The following is a 9,375-nucleotide window of genomic DNA, read 5'->3' as shown; positions in this document are numbered from 1 at the left end:
CTGCATAGCAAGACCCTGTACCAAACAAATAAGAATTTTAAAAAGTAATAGGGCTGGGGATGTAGCTCAGCGCAGAGGTCCTTCTTACCAAACATTTCAGGGTACTTCCCTAGCCCTAAGTCCAGTCCCCAACACTACAAACAAAACTTTGCGAAAATACTGTATTCTTTTTGTTTGGTTGGATTTGTTCTGTGCTTTGTTTTGGTTTGTTTTGAGATAGGATCTCACTGAGTTTAGCCTAGCTTTGAACTCAGTCTATAGCCCAGGCAGGTTTCAAACCTGAGCCGATCCTCCTGCCTCAGCCTCCTGAGTGCTGAGATTACAGGTGTGTGCCACCACATTCAGCTTGTTTTGTTTTGTTTTGAAATAGAATCTCAAAATTGAGACCAGCCTGAAATTCACTACTTAGCCCCAGTTGGCTTCTAACAGTGATCCTCCTGCCTCAGCCTCCTGAGTGCTGGGATGCCAGGCATGTGCCACCATAACTGGCATTGTCCTGTTTCCATGTCCAAAATTTAGCAGTTCTTTGTGTTTTAGTTTGTGCAGTTGGAAGCACTCATTTGAGCTATACCACTGCCACCAACTGCCCTGTGTGACCTTGGCCAGTCACAGGCCCTCTCTGAGGTCCTCTCCTGCAGAGTAAGGAAACAGCTGCTGCTGCCCAAGAGCATGGCCTGGATTCAGCATGTTCTCCTTCCAAGTTCAGGAACCACTGGGATTTTGTAGAACGGCTTGGGCTCATTGCTGGCCCAGATTGTCTTCACCTGCCATTCTCTGCCACATCATGTCCCCTTACTTTGAGAAAGATAGCAAGAAATGGGGTGTGGCCAAGCGTGGTGATGCATGTCTGTCACCCCAGCACTGGGGAGGCTGAGGCAAGAGGATGAGCATTAGAGGCCAGCCTGGGCCACATAATGAGTTCAAGGCCAGTCTGCACTGCAAAGTGCAACACTGTCTTTAAAAAAAAAAGAAAACTTAAAAATTTTAAAGGGAAAAAAAATTAAAGGGGTTGGGGACGTAGAAAAATTGAATTCTTGGGCCAGGGAGATGGCTCAGTGGAATAAGTGCTTCCCTGGCAAGCACAAGGGTCTGAGTTCAATCCCAGGTTCTGCCAAAAAAAAAAAAAGAAGAAGAAAAAGAAAAACTGAATTCTTCAGAGCAAGTTGAGGCTAGGTGTACCATAAGAGCCATCTTGTGGCTTAGATGTCCTCATGGGGCTAGGGTTACCAAAGGGTCATGTGTCAGTGTGCAGGTAACAGGTTTACAAGCCATAAGCCAAGGCCTTGGGCTCTCTGGTCACCCCAGGGGTGCCTCTATGGACCCCAAGACTGCATCTTCTCCAGCCGGCTTTATTAGCAAGGTGTCCACTCTGGAAGGGAAAGCTCATGTCACCCTCTCGTGTCACTCTCAGCCCCTGCCTTTCAGTGATGGCCACGCTAAATAGAAAGGAGGGGCCGCCCCAGCGCGTGTGGCCCCTCAGGGCCCAGATCCGCCTAGACACAGCTGTGGCTAGGCCTCCTGGCCAGGGTGAAGAACCTTCTGAAAGCTGCAGGGAGGGCCGGCCCGCCCGCCCGCCGTGGCAGCCGCCTGGGGCTCCAGGTGACACCTTGCTCCTGGCGGGATGCTCACGGGCCGCGGGCAGCACTCTCCGGGGCCTACCTGGAGGAGGCAGCAGAGGGACCCGGGCGGGCGCCGCGTGCGTGCTGCCAACCTGCCACCCAGCGTGAGGCCCCAGAGCCTGCGGGGCTTTCTCCCCGCGCTTGTAGTTCGGTGCCACTGACACTGATCCCGGAGCATTTACAGCGTCCTGCCTCAGACTGCCCCCCTCACTGGGTTTCTTGGTGTGGTGGCTTTGGCCCCCAGCTTCCTGTTTCTGCTGCTCCTCTCACACTGATGGAACCCTACCCGCCCGCAGCCTAACGGCTCAGGGCCAGGACCACCTGCCTGGGGACAAACCGGAAGTGGGGTCGCACGCCAGCCTCCTTGGAAGCAGCTTGGGCCTTCCCACCCCAGAAAAACCCATTTATTTGGGTTTGCACTAATAGAGTCGCGTGCGTGAGGAACAGCCATTGCTGCCACAGCCACCCTGGCTAGAGCCCACCTCGCCCCAGCCTGTGCCACTCCCTAGGGCATGTGGGTGCCACTTGTCCAATGGGCTCCGCCTCGCCGTCCCTCCTCACTGCCCCACCGGAGTCCTGTTGGCACCTAAGGGCCTGCATGCCCTCTGATGCGGACAGACACACAGGGCTGTGTGGTCACCAGCCACAGGACCTGAATACAGTCCCGGCCTCCAGCGCGTGTGGTCTGGGGAGGGAGCCTGGCTGGAAGGTTGCTCCAGGCAGGTGGCGCAAGATGGCAATGCCTGTGTGACCTGGCTCAGGCCAGTGACTGTGCAGCCCACCCACTGTGCCCCCTCTCAGTGGCCTGAGGTCATCACCTGAGGTGAAGAGCAGTGAGCCCAGGCTGTCACTGGCCAGCCAGCACGCGGGCCATGACACCCAGCAGGCTTTCTCTTCGGTTTTCTTACACTGCTTAGCACAGTTGTGTGCATGGCTGTGTGACATACCACTGACTGTGACGTTCCATCGCCAGCATTGTAGGATGAGCAGGGCCCAAGGGAGGAAACAGGAAGAGATCTAGGAAGACAAAGGAGATCTTGTCCCAGCCCAGAAAGGGGCTTGGCCCTCAAGGTCACCAAGGAGAAAAGCCAGGCTTGGAGGCCCGCTCCTGGGATCCCAGCACTGAGGCCGGAGGATCTCTGCGTTCAAGGCCAGCCTGGGCTACAAAGTGAGCTCAAGGCAAGCCTGAGCTGAGCGCCATAGTGAGACCCTGTATCAGAGAGAGAGAGAGAGAGAGAGAGAGAGAGAGAGAGAGAGAGAGAGAGAGAGAGAAACAGCAAGCCCTGAACGACCATGGCTTGTGCTCGCCACAGTGGTGAACGCCGCTGACCCCAGCACTCGAAACACTAAGGCAGGAGGGGTCACCATAAATTCAAGGCCAGCCTGGGCAACTGAGCAATTTAGCAAGAACTTGTCTCAAAATTTTTTTTTTAAAAGAATAAAAAGGGCTGGGATCAAGTTAAGTTCAAAGAACACAAGTCTGACCCCTACTGCTGTAAACAAAAGACACAGTCTGTGACCCAGCATTGACTTCCCAAAGCTTAGTCACCAGAGCCAGTGGCAGGAGCAGCACAGGCTGTGTGGGGGTGGCTGGGTGGCCTGCCTGCCCCACAGGGAGTACCTACCTTGTTTTTCATTTGAAAACAATCAAATGAGCTTTGCCACCCACGGTCCCAGCAGTGGGGAGGCCGAAGCAGGAGGGTCAGAATCCTGGAGTTCAAGAGCACAAAGCAAGACCCTGTCTCAAAACAAACAAACAAAATGAAAACAAAACCACCACATGCAGCCTGGCCTAAGCCTTGGAATATTATTCAGCCTGCAAAAGGACAAGTTTTGGGGCCGGGGAGATGGCTCAGTGGAATAAGCGCTTTTCTGGCAAGCGCAAGGGCCTGAGTTCAATCCCTGGTTCCGCAAAAAAAAAAAAAAAAAAAAAGAAGCACAAAAGGACAAGTTCTGGGCTAGGGTATGATCTGAAGCAGAAGGAAAGAGCAGGAATTCTGCCCATGGGAGGGGTGGACGGGACAGTAGCACACTGATGGGAGTGGCTGTCATTCCAGCACCTGAAAGGCTGAGGCAGGATGGTCACAAGTTCAAGTCCCGCCCAGGCTACACATGGAGACAGGATGGCAGAAAGGCAAATGGTGGCTAACATGGCGAGCCTTCCTTGTGCTTTCAGCACGTGTTTTGCTTTCAGTGCTGCGGGTGGAAGCCAGGCCCTGGCCCTGAGCTGTGCTGCCATCTACCCACAGCAGCAGATGGCGCTGGGGACGAGTCCCGATGCCCTCTGTGCCTCGCTTCCTCTTTCTCAGGGTGAGGTGGGTGCAGAGCCAGGAGGTGACAGTGATGGCGGAGCAGTGCTGTGCAACACAACAAAGTGTGGCAGGCAGGGCGTTTCAAGGGACGCAGCGGCTCGGCCCTGTACTGAGTGCCAGGGATGGGCTGCACGTGCTCACTGCCCTTGAAAGCTCGAGAGGCTGAGTGACTTCAGCTCACGTGCGTGTCCGCGTGGGGGTGCCCTGGGCCTTGCTGTGGTTTTTGGTTGTTGTCTTTTTTTTTTAATTTGTGTGTGTGTGTGTGTGTGTGTGTGTGGCCAGCTCAGCCCACCAGGGGGCGGGGCTGGCTGGCACGTGGTGCTGGGGATAGAACCGCCGTCCCTGTGCTTTGCTAAGCTTGTTCTAATTAGGTGCTTTAGACCACTGAGCCATCTCACCAGCCCCATGGTTACTGTCTTTTTGAGACAGGGTCTCCCTGTGCAGCTCAGGCTGGCCTTGAGCTCACTTTGTAGCCCAGGGTGGCCTTGAACTTGCAGTGATCCTCCTGCCTCAGCCTCCCGAGGGCTGGGATTGCAGGCCTGTACTGCCAGGCCCAGCTAACCATGGGGGCACCTGCTCAGCCCCCTCTTTCTCACTACTGTCCACAGTGTGCACAGAACAGGGCCTGGACTCTCAGAGACAGTGTGGACTCAGCAGACTGGCCAGGGCCAGGTGCAAACTCACTCCAAGGCGGTGATTGAAGGGACATTCTGTACCAGGTACAATGCCCAGAAAGAACATCAAGTAGTGTTTTTCAGAAACAAAACATTCACTGGAAGAATACAAAAGGGGACTCAGAAAGCCAACAAACATGAAGCCAAGCTCGGCGCGCACGCCTGTCATCCCAGTACTGCGGGAAGCTGAGCCAGCAGGATCCAAGTTCCAGCCCCACCTGGGCAACTTTCTGAATGACCAAGACCTTGTCTCAAAATGAAAATACGGACAAGGGACAGGGGACGCACACCTGTGACCCAAGCACTGGGGAGGCTGAGGCAGGAGGCCCCCTGTGAGTTGGAGGCCAGCCTGGGCTACACGGTGAGCTCAACGCAGCTGAGGTACTCGGCCTTTCCAGGGCCTAAGTTGTGCTTCTTAATTATGGGCTTTCGCATTTCTGCTTAATAAATCCGTTTATGCCTCTTTTTTTTTTAAGTTACTTTTATTTTATTTTTTCAGTACCAGGAATTGAACTCACAACCTTGTACTTGCCCTGCAGGTGCAATGCCACTGAGCTGTAGTCCTACCAGCCCACCCCCCATGTCTCTTTAAAAATAAGAATATGAGTGTGGTGGCCTGAAATAGAGTGAAACCCTTTCTAAAAAAAAGAAAACAGGGGCTGGTAAGATGGCTCCGTGGTCTAAAGCACCTACTTGGAACAAGCTTGGCAAGGCACAGGGACCGCGGTTCAATCCCCCAGCACCACATGCCAGCCAGCCCCGCCCCCTGGTGGGCTGAGCTGGCCACACACACACACACACACACACACACACACATAAATAAATAAAATGTTAAAAAAAAAAAAAGAAAAGAAAACAGCGCCAGGCAACACTCAGCAGGCTGAGAGAGAAGGGTCATTGTACTTTTGAGGCCAGCCTGGGCCACTTAGTGACTTCAAGCCCAGGCTGACCTGCATAATGAGACCCTGTCTCAAAACAAAAGAAAATAAATAAAATAAATGAATAATTAGAAAAGAAGGGGGTGTGGCTATTGCTTCTCTCCAGTATGAAAGGGTAGAAAGTCTAAGCGAATGGAAACCAGCAGGCAAAAGCTTTTTTTTTTTTTTTTTCTGTACCTGGTGCTGAACTCATGATCTTGTGCTTGCTAGGCAGGAACTTATGCCACTGAGCTATCTCCCCAGCCCCGAAAATACCTTTTGCATGCTTTGCTCAGAAGGGCTTGACAGGATGTGGTGGGGAGGCTGAGGCAGGAAGATTGCCTGAGAGGCCAAAAGCCACCCTGAGCCACCTAGCAAGACCCTGCCTCAAAAAACAAGGGGAAAAAGAAAACTGCGTGTAGTCCAAGTGTTCTTTTGCCAAGGTCTTCCAAAAGCTGTTTTGGCTTCTTCTTTTTTCTGGAGCAGTCACACCCCAAATCCCTCCAAGACATTTTAAAGTCATAAATTGGCTTAGTTGAGAAACTAAAAGGCAAAAACTGATCTTAAAATAAAGGCTCACACTGGGAGTTCAAAGAGTGTTTTTAGGCAAAACACCTTAGATCATTCATCCGAAAACTCCAGACAGTCCTTAGGGGCTGATGCCCTCAGGCGGCCAGGTGGGACACAGGTCCCTTCAGCCCCTGAGCCAAGCCCAGTCCATGCGTCCCTTTATGCCTTGGTTACTCTTGTCTTGTTGCTGGGACAAAATACCCAACACCCAAAATGAAGGAAGGAAAGGTTTCTTTAGCTCACACTTAGCGGGGGCTTCAGTCCACACTCAGCTGGCCCAAGGCAGAGCGGCACAGGGCAGGGGCAGCGGTGCGTGGAGGTGCAAGACGGAAAAACAGCAAGAGCAAAAGCGGGGCCAAGCCTCTTTCCCTCCCTTATTTTGTAAACAGGCTACCACTCCTGAACGGATGTGGCACCCCACCATCTGCTGCCCTCCTCTTGCCCTGCTGAGTCCCTTAAACTGCTAGACGTCTCAACTTGACACATGCATCAACCATAACCTACCTCTCTAAAAAATAACAAAGGGGCCGGGGAGTGGCTCAGTGGAATAAGCGCTTCCCTGGCAAGGGCAAGGGCCTGAGTTCAATCCTCGGTTCCGAAAAGAGAGAGAGAGAGACAGAGAGACAGAGAGACAGAGAGAGAGATAGAGAGAGAGACAGAGACAGAGAGACAGAGACAGAGAGACAGAGAGAGACAGAGAGAGAAAAAGGAAAATGAAAAAACATTGCAAAGGTGCATCTGCTTGCAGCGCGCAAATCGCTCGCTCGGGTCTGTGCACACACCGCAGAATAGTCCCGCCCAGCTAGTGACCTCCCAGACTTGTTTTTTGCTTGGCCTTTGGAGACAGGGTCTCGCTACGCGGTTCAGGCTGGCCTTGAGCTCACTCTAGGGCCCAGGCTACTTATCATTTTTTTGTAGCAAACATTTAAAATCTCCTCTTAGCAATTTTCAAGTACACCATCTGTGCTAATTATTGTCACTATGATGGAGAAAAGAGAGCTTTTCTTGATTTTTTTTTCCAGAGCTGGGAGAGAACTCAGGGCCCAGACACTGAGCTGCATCCCCAGCCCTATATCTATCTAGTTCTTATTTTGGGACAGGGTCTCCCTGAGCTGCCCAAGCTGGGCCCACACCGGTCAGCTCCTGCCTCACCCTCGCAGCTGACCCTGTCCCAGGCTAGCTAGCAGGTGCTCGAGCAGCCGCCGATGGGACCTAGGGCCGCACACAGGCCACGTCAGCACCCACCCCAGCTCCCCAGGCCCCATAGGACTGAGCGGCATCCTTTAAGTATCAGTAGAGGCCACTGAAAGCGAAAAATCTGACCAACAACCTGGATAGGACTCGAAGTTCTCGGTACAATTGACCCTGGACAACACAAGTCCTAATACCCTGGTCCACTTCCATATAAATTTTGTGTTTTATTTTTTTTAATTATTTATTTATTACATTTTTATTTAGTGTGTGTATGTGTGTGGCCAGCTCAGCCCACCAGGGGGCGGGGCTGGCTGGCATGTGGTGCTGGGGGATTGAACCGCGGTCCCTGTGCTTTGCCAAGCTTGTTCCAAGTAGGTGCTTTAGACCACCGAGCCATCTCTCCAGCCTTGTGTTTTATTTTTTGAGACAGAGTCTCACTGTTTAATCTAGGCTGGTCTTGAACTTGTGGTGATCCTCCTGCCTCAGCCTCCCAAATGCTATGATTGATTACAGGCATGCACCACCATGGCTGGCGTAAACTCTCTCTCTTTTTTTTTTTTTTTTTTGGTGTTACCAGAGATCAAACTCAGGACCTTCCAGGCAAGCACTTATTCCATTGAGCTATCTCCCCAGTCCTAAACTCTTTTTAAGATTTGTAAAAAAAAAAAAAAAAGAAGAAGAAGGTGGGGGAGATAGTTCAGGAGAATAAGCACTTGCCTGGCAAATGCAAGGGCCTCAGTTCAATCCCTGGTTCTGGAAAAAAAAAAGAAAAGATTTGTGATAATTTGAAAAAACTTGAAGGTGAACTTCACAGAAAAATAAGAAAAAGTGTCTAGGCTGGGGAGATGGCTCAGTAGAATAAGAGCTTGCCTGGCAAGTGCAAGGGCCTGAGTTCAATCCTTGGTTTCACAAACAAACAAAAGAAAGAAAGAAAGAAAAAAAAAAAGAGGGGGCCGGGGAGATGGCTCAGTGGAATAAGCGCTTCCCCAGCAAGTGCAAGGGCCTGAGTTCAATCCCCAGTTCTGCCAAACAAAAAAAAAAGAAAAGAAAGAAAGAAAAAAGAAAAAGTGTCATAGCTGGGCATGGTGGTACACAAGATCCCAGCATTCAGGAGGCTGAGGCAGGAGGATCTCTATGAGTTTGAGGCCAACCTGTGCTACAAAGTGAGCTCAATGCCAAGTGAGATCCTACATCACAAAGACAAAAAAGAAATTGTTGCAACTTGTTTGGGTTCTGGTCAGATGGCCCCACAGAAAACCAGCCATGGGAATGCAGCAAGAGAGGCAAGGGAGGACAAGAGCTGCCGGAGCACTGTGGGGTGCTTATGTCAAGTTATGCCCTCTGGAGGCTGACGTCAGTTTCAGCCTCCATCCAGCCACCCTTACACTGAAAGGGCTTGCTACATGGCTCCAGGAGCTCCCCGTGTCCTCGGCTCGCTTTGTCCTCATGCCTGGCTCATTACTAGCTTCAGCTGCTCCCAACAAAAAAGTGACGAGCAGATCAGTCTACCTTGCCACACAAATCCCTTCTGAAAGTCAAAATCCAGCAGACCTTATTACTGACCATATGTGGCATGATTCGCAGGCAAGAGAAACAGGAACGAATGGTGCAAGCGGGCAGGAGGGTGGCAAGTTCGAGACCTTGCCCCCAAAAGAGAAATACCAAGAGCTGGGCCCTGGGTTCGGTCCCCAGGACTGGAAAGGAGGGAGAGAAAAAAACAAAGAGAATCAGCTCTCTTCTTCTGCCCATTGTCCTGGGGGACGGGGAGGAGGACCAAGGACACTGGAGTCCCACATCCGGGACTAGATCTGAAGCCAGCAGTGTGGCAGGGGGAAGACCCCAGCAACAGATGGCCCGAAAGTTTCTCTTTTATTTATTATGAGTAGCGGTCGGTTTGTTTGTTTTGGTGTGTGTATTGTTTTGGCTTTTTTCTTTTTTGAGACACATCTTGCTAGATAGTTGTTTAGGCTGGCCTTGAACTCGCTCTGTAGCCCAGGCTGGTCTCGGACTCACAGAGATCTTCCTGCCTCAGCCTCTCAGTGTGGGAGGACAACAGACATGAGCCACTTTGCCCGGCAGTAGCAGCAGT

Source organism: Octodon degus, unplaced genomic scaffold, assembly GCF_000260255.1.
Source record: "Octodon degus isolate 3935 unplaced genomic scaffold, OctDeg1.0 scaffold00218, whole genome shotgun sequence".
Taxonomy (NCBI): Eukaryota; Metazoa; Chordata; class Mammalia; order Rodentia; family Octodontidae; genus Octodon; species Octodon degus.
This window is presented reverse-complemented; position numbering follows the sequence as displayed.